The sequence below is a fragment of the Podarcis erhardii genome (genome assembly GCF_964252035.2).
Source record: "Podarcis erhardii genome assembly, chromosome: 5".
In the NCBI taxonomy this organism is placed as follows: Eukaryota; Metazoa; Chordata; class Lepidosauria; order Squamata; family Lacertidae; genus Podarcis; species Podarcis erhardii.
Genome location: NC_138509.1, coordinates 94,725,879 through 94,746,170, shown reverse-complemented (window position 1 = coordinate 94,746,170; position 20,292 = coordinate 94,725,879).

Sequence of the window (20,292 nt, the reverse complement as noted above, 5' to 3'; positions counted from 1 at the left end):
GCAATGGATGAGTTTGATGAAGTGATACCAGTTTCCCAATGTCTGATTTGAAGTCACTTAGCAGGAGTCTTAAAACACCATGTTTAGTGATATGGAAGGGGGGGGCGCATGCCTTCCTCTACCCTTCCGCCGGTCACCAGAGGGTCCGAGGCAATGACCTCAAGGGCACCCAGCCTTACGTCGACCCCTCAGCCCCCACACCGTTAAACAAGCACCACACTCTACCCAAGCCCCATAAATAAAGCGCCTTTCCCTTTCCTACACGGGCGAAATAAGCCCAAATTCTTATGCCTCTTTCCTGCTCTATCTTTACCGTGGGTTGACCGTATGAAGCTGTATTCCCTATTCCTTTCAATGGCTGCATTCTACCCAATCGGAACGATGCATTCGCTTTGCAGAGCTAGCTCAGCGAGCTCCTGCATGCCTCATTTAACCTCTTGACATGCTGCTGACAGGCTGGGAGAACAATGGAACTGAAACTTGTGAACTCGTAAAAGTGTCAAAACTTGCTACAATGTATCTATTTTGTTTCCGACTTCAATCACCAATATAATGGTTAAATGGACTAGAATGGACTAAAAATACTTGGAAATTCGTATTAAATCAACCACAGTTCTGATTTCCTTGCTTTTGGTGCCGATCAGCTCAGTCTCTTCAGGACTCCATGACATCTCCCCTGCCTCCATGATCCCTCGAGCGAGGTGTCACATACTCAGGAAGACCCTAATCCGGTCAAATCACTCTGCCAAACTTTCCTCCGGGCAATGCCAGGTGGCAGACTATACATACTTGGACCATTGTCTTCTCATCACCGGTACTCAGGAAGTGCTTATCTGTGCATATCTCCAGCTCTGCATATTCCCCTCCCTCCTCTATAAATTAATCCGGTGTAACCCAACCTCTCTTTAATGTATTCATGATGTAATCCGTGTAACCCAACCTCTCTTTAATGTATTCATGATGTAACTATGATGCATTTTGCACTGCATTCTGGGACATGGAGGGAAGTTTTAAAAGTTCATGTCACCCCTTTCCCGCTGTTCAATCTCACCTTGAACCTGTTGCGCAATAAACTTGGATCTTCTGCTGCTTGCTCCTGTCTCCGGCTGAGCTCATTTTCCTCCGCAGGGACCCGCGGACTTAGTCCGACGAGCTGGGTTGCAGAGTAGCCCTGCACCCAGATTTTACCGTAACATTTAGTCATCTGGAGTCAAGTTGGAGAGAAGTTGGATGAACACACTAATACCACATTCCACCAAATATGATGTTGGAAATGCAACAAGGAGTTTCTTAACCACTGTCCATAGTGCAGGATAGAGATCAGAAATTTACTTTTATCCAAACCCTTCCAGTTTTGATTCCCCTGTAAGTGGTAGGGAAAAAACACATTCCTTTACCTTCTCACAGAAATTTATTTCTATAACCAAAACTTTTGGTGTGATTTCTTAAACTTCAGCTCAATGCCATTCTGTTGCTCAGTTGGTTCTTCCTTCACTATCCAACTTCCTAAGTTTCTGAAAATGGATTTACCACCCAATCTGGAATTTCCAATGAAAGAAGATCCACAAGTTGCTCAGGCAAATCCAAATGGACACAAAATAACCTCACAGAACAGCTCAGACAGGCTCAGAAATTGGTATAGCTTGCAAGGGCCTAGATCATGTCCTCCATCATTTCAAGAGGCCAAACTGGGACACCAGCCCCCACATCCTGATGATCCCATTGCTTGTCCACTTGCCTACTCCCCCTGCTACCTTTGTCCACTGGCCTCCTCCTCCTCTATGTCTCTACCTCTATTTCTGTGGCACTGGGTGATACTGTGCTGGCTGGGTGATACTGCAGACGTACTTCTGGAAGCCAGCTTCTGGAAGTGCCATGATGGAAAGAGGAAGAAGAGTGGTGGGGGTAAGGAAAGGAAAGGTTTCCCCCCATTTTTTGGTTCTGTGCTCTGGTGTGAGCTGAAATAAAAAAAAATTAAGGTCTTATATATAATTAATGTTCATAAATGTACCAACCAAGCGCATACATAGATGTGTGGACCACATGTCTGGAGCAGCACAGGAGGACCGCCCTGAAACCATTCTAACTCCCAAACTGACCAAATGTTTTCTCTGCAAGGAGGGGTGGGGGAGCCTTCCCATTGTCTCAGGAATTGGGTAATCACCATCTCAAAGGAATGGGCAGATTACCAGGAAAGGCAATCAGATAAGGCATTATCAGATAACCTGGCACCCAGGAAAAACAACAACATTCAAATTTCTGTTGTAGACCATCTTTTCTGTGATGCACGTATGATGTTTGTGGGGGGTGGGCTTGGGTTACACCCCTTCTGTGATGTATGTATGATGTATGGAGGGGTGGTCTTGAGCTCCAGGGCAGGGAATTTAAAATGTCTATATAAGGACAGGCACACCTTGGTTCTGGGTCCTCCTCCTTTTCCTGCGTGTGAGGGGAGACCCTGTTGCAACAGTTCAATAAAGATCAAGCTTAATAGCTGCTTTGCTTCTCAATATTCTCTGGTTGGCCTCTGTTATTTTCTCTGACCAATGGAGAACCTACAAAGGACTCTATAAGGGCTCTTGTGTCCCCCATAAGGGAATTAGGACAGGTTTTTGTTTATTACAGAGCCAACTGACTTTGTGCCACAGCATGAAACCAAAAATACTCACCTTTTGGTCCCACCAGAATATGGGAGCCAAAACTGAACATCCCATATTGGCATCAGAAGCTGGGGTGGCTTCTGTCAGTCCGAGATGTCCCATTTAAACCTGGACACTTGGAGAGTATGCTATATTGTGCTTGAATAGAGTTGACTTTGAAATAAACATAGAGGTGACAAAACAAAATAAAAAAATTCCTTCCAGTAGCACCTTAAAGACCAACTGAGTTAGTTCTAGGTATGAGCTTTCGTGTGCATGCACACTTCTTCAGATACACACATGCACACGAAAGCTCATACCTAGAACTAACTCAGTTGGTCTTTAAGGTGCTACTGGAAGGAATTTTTTTATTTTGTTTTGACCATGGCAGACCAACACGGCTACCTATCTGTAAATAGAGGTGACAAGTTTGGCCTCATTTCCTTGCAACTGCAAATTCAATGCACTGAACTTTGCAAATAGTTCCAATAATAAGCAATGTCATGCCTAATCTCTTTTGAGTTCATCAATGAGCAAAGCATTGTGTGAAGGAGTGCAAATATCCAGAGATGTAGTGATCAGGTGGGATTGCTATGATGAATTATAACAAGTATAGAGTAAGCCATCTGTGTCAGCAATGAAAGCATTGCGTTGACTGGGTTTAAACTATTTTGATATGATTCTTGATCAATCCACACCTCTACATCTCTGGCCATTTTCTCCACTGCCCATTTCTCTTTCTTCACAAGTCACGTACACAGCCCAGTTGCTTCACCAGGCAGGATCCTGGGTCATCAAAGACAGTGGGCGAGTTTCTTTGATGTAGGATGTTAATCTTAGGGCCAGGTAAACAGATCTCATATAAAGGTGATAATGATCACTGTCCTCCTGGCCATCCTCCTTATCAGGTATATTGCTTGTTTATCACCTCCCACGGTTGCCAAATGCTCTTCTTTGTAGTTCTGTTCTTTGTTTACCCTGTGCTTAATTAGTTATGGTGGTTTAACTTTCTCCCCATGTGGGTTTGTTGAAATGCTCAGAAGAAATCTGATTGGGGACTTCTGGGTTGACGCGATCGGATTAATGGCGGATTCCCTCCGAGCTCCGGGGGGAATCGGCTCCGCTGAGAACGGGTCTTGCCGCGCCGGCGACGCGGGGACCCTTAGAAACCACAGGTGCGGATACCTGTGGACCTGGTGACTCGGTGGGCACCTTAAGCGCCCTCCTCGACAGTCAAAGAGCCTTTTTAAAGGCTGCGGAGAAGGTACGAGGAGTGGCGTGGTGCTGAGAGTAGACCGCTACCTCAGTGGAGTGAAGCCGCAAGCCATTGCCGGAGAGCGTCAACTTTCTTCCCGACATTTGGACTGAAAGTAAACACCCCGTGAGTAAAGGAAATTCGATCTTTAAAAGAAATTTTATCCCTAATCTGGCTACCGGGGGGGACGTGCTAAAGGGAAGTCCGCACCCCCCCTCATACAGACAATTTAAAGCAAGGAGCGAAAGCCTAAGATCAGAGAGAAATAATCTCGTGTCTTTCGGAGATTGACAGAGATTTTATCAATTTACGTGAACAAGTCGTGTGTTTTTTTCTAAGCTGTGCTGGAGGAAAGAGGAGAGTTTCAGAAAATTTCTGTGTACCCCCCCCCCCGAACCCGGGAGTACCCTGTAACAGCCTAGCGCGAAAGAACAGAGTTTTGACAGCTGTCAAGTGAGCTGTCAAACGGCAGGACTAAGAGAACTGTATTACTTTATATCTTTTGGATTTACAAAGTGTTATATTCAACTAGAAGTGGTTGGAAACAAAGTAAATAACGAGCTAAAAAGACTGTTGGTACAGAACTTTAACAATGGCAATCCCTCTAGAGGGGACTGGAGACATTACAATGGCTGCAGAAGGAAAACTACTAGCAGAAATAGAAAGAGCCTTCTTTCTCGTGGGAACTTTACAAGAGCAAGCTATGATTATGGATAAACAGTTGATGACCTTGATCTCTAAGACAAGTAATCCTGCTGATGGAAGGAAGGAATTGACTCTGGAAGATTCTGCAGCTGAACCAGAAAAGATATCTTTGGAGTTGGAGGAAAAACAGGTCGAAGGGGAGAAAGTACAGATGTTAAACTTCTTACAGGACTCTTTGCAGCCAAGGAACAGAGAAGCCCTTTGGACTACAAGTCATGGAGAGAGAGAAGCAAGGGAGGAAGCCGCTGGACGCAATAAAAGACGAGAAGTTAAAAAAATAAAGAAATATAACTGGGGCCTCCTCCTCTTTTCTGGATTTGATGACTTGGGACTTTGGGGACCTTTGGCAGAACCTTGGCACCAAGTCCTTCTAACTAGGATCGATCTGAGAAAGGATGAAGAGACCTCCCGAGACTTGAAGACCAATAAAATGGATTACCAACAGAACAGGCAGGGAGAGACTGAAATAGACTTAAAGGCCTCCGACGTGAGAAATCCGGGCTAGGGATCTTAGAAGAGGACAGTAATTTTGGAAGGGACAGATACCTGGGCAGGGAGGGAAGGGGAAAAGTAGAATTTAAAATTTTAGGATTTTTGGGTTTTTTTTATAATGTTGATTCATATTTTAATATTTAAAAAAGGGTAATTTTTGGTATAAGAATCTTGATTGATCTTAGAATAAGGATCTAATGTATATAAGCAAAAGATTATTGAATTGGGCCTAACAAAAAGAACCAAATTTAAACATAATAAGAATAGGATTGGGGAAGGAAATAAGAACTTGCTGAATTTAATATGGAAATTGGGATGTATGGGGGGGTGGGGGGAAGTCAGGGAAAGAGGGTTATGAAAGCAAGGATATGAAACTATTTATATGTCTGTGTGTGTGTTGTTATAAAATGTGAAAATCCAATAAAAATTTTTTTTAAAAAAAAAAAAACAGAAGAAATCTGATTGGTTCTTTTGAACACTCTGTAAGTCTCGCTGGTTCAAGCCTCTATGTGTATTCTTATTAATCAGAGTTCAATCCTTTCTTTACTTTGGGAACGCCTCAATTGTGTCTTCAAAAAACTCTATAACAGTGTTGAAAAAGCATTTCACACAGTTGTCTTTTTATAGCCAACAAACTTCAGTATGATGCAGCAAATGTTCAAAAACGTCGTCATTCACAACACAGAGCTCCCAGAATAGATGATCGCTGAGAGGACGGGCTTTAATTTTATTCACTACAGTAGTGACGGTGTGTAATGACTTGCACAGGTGACCGCAGAGGGTTTTTGCAACCAGATGTTGGTGATACAGTGAATAGTAAAAGGGTGAAGGCGGCTGTAGCCATGGAGCATACAAGAAGCATCATCTGCAGGCCTGAAAGTTGGCCCTTTTAGGACTCTAGTTTTCAAAAGGGAAGGGATGGAGCCTGGGAGAGCTGGGTTAGAGGCAGACACAAAAGGCCTCAGTCCACCTCTAGCCCTCATTGGAGCAAGCTGAAGTCTTGCTCTGTGGCTGCCTCTGCAATACCAGAGCAGGATAAATATTTCCATTAGATTGTATGGGTAGAAGGGAAAGCCCACAGAAATGGCTTGTGGGGGGGATGTCACCTCAAACCTAGAAAGGTTTATTGGGGTAAAAAAAATCATTGCTTTGATGAGGCTGATATTTTCCCACCCCAAGCAGTTTCTGGGAATCCAGTCTCTTCTTACAACATATGTAAATTAACTGATACCTTGCATTAACAACCTGAACAGATGCAGAGGTGTGCATAAATTCAAACTGAAGGGCCACCTGCTCCCCATATTTGCAGGATAATGACACAGCACATTAAACAAAGGCGATAAAGAGCTCCACAGGAGTAGCAGCTGAATTTTAGAAAAACACCATTGTAGCGATGCCTCACAAATTTATTTATCATTCTGTATTAAACTTGTATGCCACCGTTCATCAAAAGACTACAGGACATTTTACAACATAGGACAAAATATATGTAGATAGATAATATAATATCTAAATAATGCAAAAAAGTTATATAACCTCAATTATGATAATTCCTGAGGCAAAATGCAAGGTGCTGCCCTTCACACAAGCAATACTCCCCCCCCCCCCGCTTGCCGAAGCTTCTCTTACTGGGTTCACACAGCTTTAGCTTCTAGTGAGCTCTTGCAAGAACACGGAGAGATCATGCAGAGGCCACCACCCAAACTCTCAGAGCTCTCGCAAGATCTCACCAGAACCTGGAAGCGGCTGCAGCTGCTTCTCCTTACTTCTCTGGGAAAGGCTCCCCATCAGACAGGGGTGGCAGTAATCTTTTCCAAGCCTTTGAAGAGTATAGACTCTGCTAGTCCATCAATGTGTGACTTCTTAGTTTAAAGGTGAATAAGAGGTGACATGACATAAGTGTGCAAAATTATGCATGGCATGAAGAAAATGGATAGAGAAAATGTTTTTTCCTTTCTCTAATTCTGAATTTCAGGTCCATCAATGAAGGATGAGAAACATCAAAAAGAACCAAGGTTATTATTCCTTGGAGAGAGAGAAATAGAAAAGAAAGTGACTTGGCAAGAAGCAGGCTATGCACACATTAGGAACTTAAAATGCAATGCGTTCACCCCCCACCCTGAGTTTCAAGTTGCATTTGCACATTGCTGGGCACAGCAGAGAGGGTGCAGGGATGCCTTCGCTCGGTGCACATTAACAGTTTGGTTTCCCCACACCCACAGACACCTTAATTCCTATCATTATCATTGTCATTGTAATCCAACTTCTCTTCATGAAACTGTCTCTGCTTGTGTGCTATCATCTGTGCCTGGGCAAAAGCTCTCTCAAATGTACACACCTCAGCTAAACAGACAGAAGGTGTTTCAAAGGAAAACGCATCACACAGCAGTATTTCTCAATAAATTACAAGACAGGTATGGGTTGCAGCTAGCATCATGTGTACCCAGCTTCACATGCCAGAAATTGGATGGCACTGGAGCCTAAGCAACAGCCTTGGGCAATAGATCTTGGAGTGGTAGAACGGGGAAGCATTGCCTGAGGAGGTCTTGGAATAAGATGTTCGCCTGATATGTGCAGTTAACACAACTCTTGGCAGACCTATTGGTAGTTGTAGCCTACTCTCAATAATGCCCAAGATCAGAGTTACAAAACTCTGCTGCCATTCCAACCCACGTCTGTGCTTGTTCTGTTCTTTAGTTATGCAAAGACTCATTCTGCCAACAACAGGGATTTGTCATATTAAGTTTGTTCATCCACTTTGATGTCTCTTTTTACCATCAGAGTTGCAGGGTTGGAGGGGATCACAAAAGCCCATTTAGCTTAACCCTAATCCAGTGAGACCTGGAACATAAAGAAGGCTGATCGCCGAATAATTGATGCTTTTGAATTATGGTGCTGGAGGAGACTCTTGAGAGTCCCATGGACTGCAAGAAGATCAAACCTATCCATTCTGAAGGAAATCAGCCCTGAGTGCTCACTGGAAGGACAGATCCTGAAGCTGAGGCTCCAATACTTTGGCCACCTCATGAGAAGAGAAGACTCCCTGGAAAAGACCCTGGTGTTGGGAAAGATGGAGGGCCCAAGGAGAAGAGGACGACAGAGGACGAGATGGTTGGATAGTGTTGTCGAAGCTACCAGCATGAGTTTGACCAAACTGCGGGAGGCAGTGGAAGACAGGAGTGCCTGGCGTGCTCTGGTCCATGGGGCCATGAAGAGTCGGACATGACTAAACGACTAAACAACAACAATCCTATTACACTAACTATCATTCCTTTTATATGCAAAGTTTGGGAACACTTCCTTTTGCAACCCAAATGGTGGCATTCATGCAAAACAGGGATGTGTCAGCAGGTTTGGAGAAATGAAACAAACTTGATATTGGGGGGGGGGGGATGGGACCAAAAAACCCAAGAAGCATTAAGCATGCTTAGGATGCCCAGATTGGTGAGTGGTGGAAGAGGAGGGTAAACGAGGCATGAGGGGCGATGAACAGCAAAATGTACCGTAAGAGGTTTATACGGTTGGGGGGAAAACCAGTATGTGAGTGGTGTGAGATTCCAGGAGCTCACCAAGGGTTCATGTTTCATTTTAGAAATGAGGGACAGTGGAGACTGTGGCATCTTTATGACGTTGTCAGCAATATACTGATGCCACACAGCTAGGGCTGCTGGAGACCATAGGAGGCGACAGCGCACCCTTTGATCCACTCCTGCTTGAAGCTGGGAGCTGGACTCGATATGTTCTTTCCCAAGCCCTGCAGACTAGAGTCTGTAGGTTGAAAAGGAAGATGTAGCAAAAAAAGAGGGGGAGTGGCATGGTTATTTCATTATATTCCGGGAAGAGAAAATTTAATTATAATTTTAAAAGATACAGCAGAAATTAACAAAGGGGGAGGCTGACTCACACAAATGAAGTTTTGATTGTTTACAGTATGGCAGCAGAGGCAGTACCTCACTATTCCTGGAATGCTTCAGGTTACAGATGCTTCAGGTTACAGACTCGACTAACCCAGAAATAGTACCTCAGGTTAAGAACTTTGCTTCAGGATGAGAACAGAAATCGCATGGCGGCAGCACAGTGGCAGTAGGAGGCCCCATTAGCTAAAGTGGTACCTCAGGTTAAGAACAGTTTCAGGTTAAGAACATAATCCAGAACAAATTAAGTTCTTAACCCGAGGTACCACTGTACTGGGAAAACCATAGTTTTAACAATACGGACCTTTGTTGGAAAGGTGATATGTCTGCTTCTTAAAGTGCTGTCTAGATTTGTCATTGCTTTTCTCCCAAGACTCAGGCGTCTTTTAATTTCGTGACTGCTGTCACCATCTGCAGTGATCATGGAACCCAAGAAAGTAAAATCTCTCACTGCCTCCATTTCTTCCCCTTCTATTTGCCAGGAGGTGATGGGACCAGTGGCCATGATCTTAATTCTTTTGATGTTCAGATTCAGACCATATTTTGTGCTCTCCTCTTTCACCTTCATTAAAAGCTTCTTTAATTCCTCCTCACTTTCTGCCATCAATGTTGTGTCATCTGCATATCTGAGGTTGTTGATATTTCTTCTGGCAATCTTAATTCCAGCTTGGGATTCATCCAGTCCAGTCTTTCACATGATGAATTCTGCATATAAATTAAATAAGCTGGGACACAATATACAGCCTTGTCATACTCCTTTCCCAATTTTGAACCAATCAGCTGTTCCATATCCAGTTCTAACTGTTGCTTCTTGTCCCACATAGAGATTTCTCAGGAGACACATGAGGTGATCAGGCACACCCATTTCTTTAAGAACCCACCATAGTTTGCTGTGGTTGACACAGTCAAATGTGTTTGCATAGTCAATGAAACAGAATTAGATGTTTTTCTTTAACTTTCTACCATTCTCTATAATCCAGCACATGTTTGCAATTTGGTCTCTGGTTCCTCTGCCTCTTCTAAATCCAGCTTGCACTTCTGGGAGTTCTTGGCCCACATACTGCTTAAGCCTGCCTTGTAGAATTTTAAGCATAACCTTGCTAGCGTGTGAAATGAGCGTAATTGTGCGGTAGTTGGAGCAATCTTTGGCACTGCCCTTCTTTGGGATTGGGATGTAGACTGATCATCTCCAATCCTCTGGCCACTGCTGAGTTTTCCAAACTTGCTGGCATAATGAGTGTAGCACATTAACAGCATCATCTTTTAAAATTTTTCAGCTGGAATATCATCACTTTCACTGGCCTTGTTATTAGCAGTGTTTTCTAAGGCCCATTTAACTTCACTCTCCAGGATGTCTGGCTCAAGGTCAGTAACCCCACTACCTGGGGTGTACGAGACATCCATATCTTTCTGGTATAATTCCTCTGTGTATTCTTGCCACCTCTTCTTGATGTCTTCTGCTTCAGTTACATCCTTACCACTTTTGTCCTTTATTATGGTAATGTCACAGTCCAGTCTATGAGTGATCGAAGTCCCGGCTGAGTACGTCGGGACCGGGGGCAAGATGGAGGGGTGAGAGCAGGAATGAGAGTCCAGAAGTCAGGGGTCCGAGGGTCAGGAAGCAAAGAGTCACGAAGTCAAGGGTTCAAGGGTAGAGAAGCAAGGAGTCACGAAGTCAAGGGTCTGAGAGGCATTGCTCGTTTAAGAAGGCCCTCTTGTCTCTCCTTGCTATTCTTTGGAAATCTGCATTCAATTTCCTGTTTCCCTCGCATTTTGCTTGCCTTCTCTCCCCTGCTATTTGTAAGGCCTCGTTGGACAGCCACTTTGCTTTCTTGCATTTCCTTTTCATTGGGATGGTTTTCGTTGCTGCCTCCTGTATAATGTTACGAGCCTCCATCCATAGTTCTTCAGGCATTCTGTCCACCAAATCTAAATCCTTAAACCTGTTTCTCACTTCCACTGTGTATTCATAAGGGATTTGATTTAGATTGTATCTTACTGGCCCCGTGGTTTTTCCTACTTTCTTCAGTTTAAGCTTGAATTTTGCTATAAGAAGCTGATGATCTGAGCCACAGTCAGCTCCAGGTCTTGTTTTTGCTGACTGTATAGAGCTTCTCCATCTTTGACTGCAGAGAATATAATCAATCTGATTTTGATGCTGCCCATCTGGTGGTGTCCATATGTAGAGCGTCTCTTGTGTTGTTGGAAAAGAGTGTTTGTGATGACCAGCTTGTTCTCTTGACAGAACTTTATTAGCCTTTGCCCTGCTTCGTTTTGAACTCCAAGGCCAAACTTGCCAGTTGTTCCTTTTATTTATTGACTCCCTACTTTAGCATTCCAATCCCCTATAATGAGAAGAACATCCTTCTTTGGTGTCATTTCTATAAGGTGTTGTAAGTCTTCATAGAACTGGTCAATTTCAATTTCTGCAGCACCGGTAGTTGGTGCATAAACTTGGATTACTGTGATGTTAAAAGGTCTGCCTTGCATTTGTATAGGGATCATCTATCATTTTTGTTGACTATGAGGGCCACTCCATTTCCTCTATGGGATTCTTGCCCACAGTACTAGGTATGATGGTCAACCGAAGTGAATTTGCCCATTCCCGCCCATTTTAGTTCACTGATGCCCAGGATGTTAATATTTATTCTTGCCATCTCATTTTTGACCACATCCAGCTTACCAAGTTTCATGGTTCTTACATTCCAGGTTCCTATGCAATATTTTTCTTTACAGCATTGGACTTTCCTTTCGCTTCCAGACATATCCACAACTGAACAACCTTTCGGCTTTGGCCCATGTCAGGGAACTGCCATCAGAGCCAGAGGGAGAGAGAGGGCTCCAGAGGGATTCCGGAGAGCGTCCCGGGATGGGGAGAAGCAGCCCATCTTCTGGGGAAGGAAATCAGCGTAGCACCAGTGGAGAAGGGGGGCAGATGGGGGAATCGGCAAGGCGGTCCCATGACTCCTCGCCGGGGACCAGCGGGGAGAGCACGGGTCCTCCGCTGCCCACACCCTCCTTGCGCAGAAGGCTTCCGCGCAGGGAGAGTAGGCGGAGACTAGGCGTCAAAGAGCTTCTTTGCTGGAAGAAGTTCAAGAAACGCCCACTGACGGATTCTGCCAGCGATTGAGACAGCCACGAGTGAGTGGCTGTCTGGACGGAAAAGGTTCACTCAGGCAACCCAGCCAGGTGTGGCGCCAGTTTACACACGAGCAACCCCTAGAACCATTACAGAAATCCGTCAGTCACTGACGTTGCTTGTGCGCAGCCCCGGAGAGGCAGCACAATGAGCCAAACAGGGACAGCCGGAGAGACGGAGCAACAAGCTGCGGTGCGGAGTCTGGTTGAGAGGAACCAAGACTTGGAGGCGCATGTAGCTACCCTGATGCCGCGGCTGGACGAGAGGCGGGCTCAGGATGCACAGGTCAGAACCACCCCCATTGCAAGGAAGGTACCGGGGCTGGTACACAAGTTTGGTGGAAAGCCCCAAGACAACAATGCTTTCTGAACGGAAGTGCAGTATGCTTTGGAACTGCAGAAAGATGACTTTGCTGATGACGAGGAGAGGGTGGCTTACATTGTGGGGCATCTGCAGGATGGGGCACACGAATGGATCAGGCCCCTAATGGCGACGCAAAATGATGCCTTGAAGGACCTTAAGAAATTCTTCCAGGCAATGGACGCAATGTTCTCCAGCGAGGTGGAGCAAAGTGTGACACGGCGGGAACTGATGGGGTGCAAGCAGGGGGGCCAGTCCGTCAGAAACTACTGGTCGCGTTTTGCGATGTTAGTCCACCGACTCGGGTGGGATCTGGACTCTGAACCGATACAAATGTTGTTTGAGGCGGGTCTATCCCCCGAAGTGAAAGACGAGTTGTCCCGAGCGCCCCAGCCACGGTCAATGGATGAACTCACAAAGGCTGTGCTTGCGATTGGTGTACGCCAGGAAGCGCGGGCTCAGGAGAAGCGGGAGATAAGAGGGGAACGTTTCCATGACAACCGCATTCCTGAGATACCGAGGGAGCCTTCCCAGGCGGCGGAGCCAATGGAAATTGATGGCGCTCGTGTGTGCAAAGTTTCAAACACTGGTGAAGGTCGTAAAAGGGAGGGAAAGGAGTGGAAAACTACCAAGAAGTGTTTCCTCTGTCAACGACCGGGACATTTTGCTAAGGTCTGCCCTCAACGAAAAGCCGAAGATTTTCCCTTGCAGGTGACCACCATCGATGGCAGGGAACTTCTGGGAGGGGAGGTGACACACCAGACACCGCCAATGCGAATGAGAGTCTCCAGGCACACGGAGACCATTGCCTTTCACGTGGCCACGCTGGCAGGACCCCCAATAATACTGGGAATGAGCTGGCTGGCACTACATGATCCAGTAGTGTCATGGCATCAGCGGTCAGTCACCTGTGGGTCAGCTTACTGTTTAGAACACTGTCTGGGAGGGAAGGACCCAAGAATGATGGTGGCCAGGGTGGCTGGGATGGCCTTGCAACAAAAAGGGGAGGTGCCACCACAATATGCTGACTTGAAGGAAGTCTTCAGCGAGAGGGAGGCAGATAGACTACCACCCACAGGCCCTTTGACTGCCAAATCAACCTACTCCCAGGGGCTCAGTTGCCGGTGGGTAAGCTGTATGCCATGTCCGACTGGGAGATGCAGGAGTTGCGGCAGTTTATTGACAAGAACCTGAAGAGAGGGTTCATAAGGGAATCAAAGGCGGTGGGGGGCAGTCCGGTGTTCTTTGTGGACAAAAAAGAGACTAATCAGCCCAGACTGGTCGTGGATTACAGGACCCTGAACCTGGTGTCGGAACCCGTGGCCTTCCCAATGCCCAGGATTGACGACATTTTAACACGGGTGAGGCAGGGGAAGATTTTTACCAAACTGGACCTCAGGGGAGCATACAATTTGATCAGGATAAGGGAGGGGGACGAATGTAAAACAACCATGTTCACCCCCCTGGGGGCTTTTGAGTACTTAGTTATGCCATTTGGATTACAATCGGGCTCCGCCTGCTTTCAAGCATTCATGCACCACGTGTTGGGGCCCCTGCTGTACAAGAATTGCGTAGCCTTTTTGGATGACGTCTTAATCTATTCGGACAATGAGAAGCAACACGTCAGAGACGTCAGGGAAGTGCTACAGAGATTGCAGAAGCATCAGTTGTGGGTCAAGCTGGAACAATGCCAATTCCACGCCAGAGAGGTCGAGTTTCTGGGGTACAAGTTGTCAGACAAGGGCCTAGATATGGACCCAGGCAAGGTGAAAGCAGTGCTGGAATGGAAAGCCCCCAAAACCCGGAAGGATGTGCAGAGGTTCTTAGGCTTCAGCAACTTCTACAGGAAGTTCATAAGGAACTTCGCTCACTTGACAGCGCCCATAACAGATTGTCTTAGTAGCAAAAAGAAGTTCGTGTGGACAGAGAGTGCGCAGCAATCCTTTGAAAGGCTGAAGAAGGCATTTGCTTCGGAAGAGAAGCTCCTGCACGTGGATCTGGAGACGGACGCGTCCGACTGAGCCGTTGGAGCGGTCCTTTTGCAGCCCGGGGCCAAGCAGAGCTGGAGGCCCTGTGCCTTTTTCTCAAGGAAGCTGAGCAAGTCAGAGCAAAACTACACAGTGTATGACCGAGAACTGCTTGCGATCTATGTGGCGTTTCGGCAGTGGAGACATCTATTGATAGGGGTGCGGCACAAGATCCAGGTCTCTACGGACCACAAGAACTTGGAATACTGGCGGACCGCACGAGTGCTCAACCAGAGACAGATTCGATGGGCCCAGGAGTTTGCCAACTTTTCCTTCGAGATCAGATACGTGCCGGGAGAGGAAAACGTAAGAGCAGATGCTCTCTCCTGGAAACCGGAGTACATGGAAGGAGAGGGACCACCAGAGACCCGACACGTGTTTCCCAAGGACCGGTGGGTGTGGGGGGGAGCGTTGGTTGGGAAACAAGAACTGGCAGGGCTTACTAGAGATGACGCGTTCGCTCAAGCAAAAATCAGGGAACTCCGGGACGGAAGGGAAGACAATGGAGGGTTTGAGGAAAAGGAAGGGCTACTGTACTATAAGGGGGCACTGTATGTACCGGGGGATACATTGAGGGGGAAGGTACTTAAACAACTCCATGACAACACAACAGCTGGACACTTTGGACAGCACAAGACCATGCTGCTCGTCACCAGGCAGTTCTGGTGGCCAAAGGTGAGGGAAGACATACGAGAATATGTACGAGGGTGCAACCAATGCCAGAGGACAAAGGGGGAGAGGGCTGCCCCCACAGGGTTACTGGAACCCTTACCTACACTGGGAAGGCCCTGGGAGGTGGTGTCCATGGATTTTATGACAGATTTGCCCAGGTCAAGGGGGAAGACAGCAGTCATGGTAGTAGTCAATCTACTGACAAAAATGTGCCATTTCATAGCTTGCTCATATGCGGCAACGGCAGAGGAGACAGCTAGGTTATTTGTGGATCACATTTTCAGACTGCATGGGGCTCCCTCGAGGGTGATCTTGGATCGCGGGAAACAATTTACTTCCCGGTTCTGGAGGAAGCTCATGAGCTTGCTACAGGTCGAGGTGAGCTTCTCGACGGCGAGGCACCCAGAAACCAATGGACAAGCAGAAAGAGCGAACGGTATACTCCAGCAATACCTACGCTGCTATGTCAGCGAGATACAGAACGACTGGGTAGAGAAATTAGCTTTGGCTGAATTTGCGTACAATAACGCCGAACATGTGTCCACGGGAATGAGCCCGTTCATGGCCAATTATGGGTGTCACCCCAGGGCCTTCCCGGGGAGGGGGGAGGAAGGATGGAGTGTACCGGCGGCTGAGCAATTTGTGGAGGAAATGGAGGCCTGGCACCAGCAACTCAAAATGAACTTGGAACGGGCCAAGGAAGTTTACAAGAGGCAGGCGGACAGGCACCGTCGGGAGGGGGAGGCCATACAGGTGGGAGACTGGGTGTGGTTGTCAACCCAAGGGTTACCCCTAAAGGGAGGGTGCAAGAAGTTGCAGCCGAGGCGGCTGGGGCCTTTTGAGGTAATACAGCAGGTGAACCCAGTGGCATTCAAACTCAAGTTGCCTGACAGCATGAAGATACATCCGGTGTTCCATAGGTCCCTACTTTCACCGTACAGGGAGGGGCGGGAATTTCCAGGGTGGGAGGGAGGAGTCACCACCCACCCGCGGGTAGAGGAGAGGGAACACCGCAACCAAGCCACGGAAATACTCAGTTCAAGGTGGCGAGGTCGCCAGGTGGAGTACTTGGTAGCTTGGGAGGGAGAACCCAGGTCGGAAAACACGTGGGTCCCCGCTGAATCAATCAATGACGGGTATCTGGTAGAAGAATTCCACAGTTTGTTCCCGGATAAGCCAAAACCACTAGCTAGATTCTGGGAGGAAGAATTTGGACCCACAGATGACGAAGGGGATTTTGTGGGTTTTCCTGCCTCTGAAGAGGAGGGAGGGGAGGTGTCAGAGGGAGAAGAATCAGACTGGGAGGTTCAACCTGCAGGAAGAGATCTGAGCGGGTGGGAGGCTGGTTTTGAATCCTCAGAGGATGATGACAGCTCCTTCAGGGGATTCTCCGCATCATCGGCTGAGGAAAGAGAGGAGGTTGTATCAGAAAATCGCGCCGGGGGTGGAGGGGGTCCTGGGGAGGAGGTGGATGTCAGGGAACTGCCATCGGAGAGGGCTCCAGAGGGATTCCGGAGAGCGTCCCGGGATGGGGAGAAGCAGCCCATCTTCTGGGGAAGGAAATCAGCGTAGCACCAGTGGAGAAGGGGGGCAGATGGGGGAATCGGTGAGGCAGTCCCATGACTCCTCGCCGGGGACCAGCGGGGAGAGCACGGGTCCTCCGCTGCCCACACCCTCCTTGCGCAGAAGGCTTCCGCGCAGGGAGAGTAGGCGGAGACTAGGCGTCAAAGAGCTTCTTTGCTGGAAGAAGTTCAAGAAACGCCCACTGATGGATTCTGTTTTTTTTTAAAAAATAATTTTTATTAATTTTACAACATAAACAAAAAACAAACAAACATAACACGACTTCCCCATACCTCCCCTTCACTGCATTCTTGTTTTAAAATTTTTTAGCAATCCTTCATCCATTTTTATATTTAATTCTCTTTAAAATTTTCTTAAGCTTAAGTTTTTACAGCTGTAATTCTTTATATCCAATCCCTTGACATCTTAACATTCCGAAATTATACAACAATTTTTAAGATAGATTTTGAATTTTTTCCAGTCTTCTTCCACTGTCTCTCTCCTCTGGTCACGGATTCTGCCGGTCATCTCTGCCAGTCCCATAAATTCAGTCACCTTGGTCTGCCATTCTTCCAGAGTAGGTAATTCTTTAGTCTTCCAATACTTTGCCAGAAGAATTCTTGCTGCTGTTGTTGCGTACATAAAAAATGTTCTATCTTTCTTTGGAACCATTTGGCCTACCATGCCCAAGAGAAAAGCCTCCGGTTTCTTTACAAATGTCCACTTAAGGATTTTCTTAATTTCATTATAGATCATTTTCCAGTAGGCCTTAATCTTCGGGCAGGTCCACCAAAGATGATAAAAAGTTCCTTCGCATTCATTACACTTCCAACAGTTGTTATTGGGCAAATGATATATCTTTGCAAGCTTGACTGGGGTCATGTACCACCTATAGATCATTTTCATTATATTCTCTTTTAGGGCACTACATGCCGTAAATTTAATACCTGTGGTCCATAACTGCTCCCAGTCAGCAAACATAATATCATGACCAATATCTTGTGCCCACTTAATCATGGCTGATTTAACCGTTTCATCCTGTGTGTTCCATTTTAGCAGCAAATTATACATTCTAGACAAATTCTTAGTATTGGGTTCTAACAATTCTGTTTCTAACTTTGACCTCTCCTTCTGGAATCCTAGTTTCCTGTCCTGCTTAAAGGTCTCATTAATCTGGTAATAATGTAACCAGTCTCGGACTTTAGGTTTCAATTTCTCAAAGCTCTGTAGTTTCAACTTTTCACCATCATATTCTATAATTTCACAATATTTTGGCCAGTCTGAATCCATGTTCAGTCTTTTTACCGCCTTGGCTTCCATTGGTGACAACCACCTGGGGGTTTTACTCTCTAACAAATCTTTATATCGGTTCCATACATTATACAATGCTTTCCTGACAATATGGTTTTTAAAGTTTCTATGAACCTTTACCTTGTCATACCATAAATATGCATGCCAACCAAAGTTGTTATCGTAACCTTCCAGATCCAGAATATCTGTATTCTCAAGAAGTAGCCATTGTTTCAGCCAGCAAAAAGCTGCTGCTTCATAGTAAAGTCTTAAGTCCGGCAGGGCAAAGCCCCCTCTATCCTTTGCATCAGTCAAAATCTTAAATTTTATTCTGGGTTTTTTGCCCTGCCAGACAAATTTAGATATATCTTTCTGCCACTTCTTGAAACAGTCCATCTTGTCTAAAATTTGCAATGTCTGGAACAAAAATAACAATCTCGGCAATACATTCATCTTGATTACAGCAATTCGGCCTAACAAGGAAAGTCTCAGCCTAGACCATATATCGAAATCTTTCTTCACTTCCTACCAACATTTCTCATAATTATCTTTGAATAAGTTCACATTCTTAGATGTTAAATTCACCCCCAGATATTTTACTCTTTTTGCAATTTCCAAACCAGTTTCTCTTTGGAAACTATCTTTTTCCCCCATCGTTAGATTTTTTTCCAACACCTTTGTCTTATGCTTGTTTAATTTGAAACCTGCTACTTGACCAAATATTTCAATTAATTCCAAAACTCTTTTTGTACTGGCTTCTGGCTGTTGCAATGTCAAAACTAGATCATCTGCAAATGCTCTTAACTTATAATGTTTAGTTCCGACCTGTATTCCTTTAACCAGCTGGTCCCTTCTAATCATATTCAGGAGAACCTCCAGTACCGATATAAACAATAGGGGGGATATTGGGCATCCCTGTCGTGTCCCTTTCTCTATTGGGATCTCGTCCATGACCATACCATTTACAATTAGTTTAGCCTTTTGCTCAGAATATATTGCACCTATACCGTTTTCAAAATTTTGGCCTACCCCCATCCCTTGGAGATTCCTCTTCATAAAACTCCAGCAAATATTGTCAAAGGCTTTCTCTGCATCCACAAAAATCAACACCGCTTTTCTATTTATGTCAGTTTCCAGAAGTTCCAAAATGTCTATAATGTTCCTCACATTGTCTGACAATTGTCTACCTGGTAGAAAGCCTGTTTGGTCCCTGTGAATCTCCTCTAACAAAACTTTTTTAAATCTTTTTGCTAAAATGTCTGCAAAAATTTTATAATCCACATTCAAAAGTGATATAGGGCGGTAGTTCTTGACTTGATGTTTCTCAGTTTCTGTCTTCGGTATAAGTGAGATGAATGCTTCCTTCCACGATTCGGGAGCCTTTTTCCCCTCCAAGATTTGGTTGCAAACTTCTTTCAATGGTTGTACTAACCATTCCTTCAATGCTTTATAGTATCTCGCAGTTAGTCCATGTGGTCCTGGTGATTTCCCTAGTTGCATATCCTGAATGGCACTCTCTATTTCTTGATCTGTAATTTTCTCATTCAAACTCCTTCTGTTTTTTTCCGAAATTTTTGGCAGGCCGTATTTTTCAACAAATTCTTCTATCTCTTGTTCATTCTTTGGCCCTTGTTTATACAGTTTCTTGAAAAAACTTTGAAAACAATTACTTATCTCATTTGGTTTATTAATAAACTTCCCATCTACTTCGAGTGATGTCACCGTATTCAGCTTTTGTCTCTTTTTCAATTGCCATGACAGTAGCTTCCCACATTTATCTGCTGACTCGAAGGTCTTTTGCCTCATTTGTTTTATTTTCCATTCTATTTCCTGATTCATCAGTTCCATATATTGTGTTTGATAAAACTTTATTTCTCTTAAAATCTCATGAGACTTAGGCTTAGATCTCAGTTTCTTCTCCCCTTCTTTTATTAGGTTCCAAATTTTCTCTTTCCTCTCATTCTGTTTTTTCCTCTTTATTGAATTCTGTTGTATTAGGAAGCCACGCATCACGGCTTTGCTTGCGTCCCAAATTACTCTTTTTTCGACATCTGATCTCAGGTTTATCTCGAAGTAGTCTTTAAGTGTCTTTTGGGCCTTTTTACAAATTTCTTCATCTCCAAAAAGGGTGTCATTCATTCTCCATCTAAAGGTTCCAGCTGTTGTCAGTCTCATTTCCATCTTCACAGCATTATGGTCGGAGCAGGTTTTTGGGCAAATTTCTGTTTTTTTAACC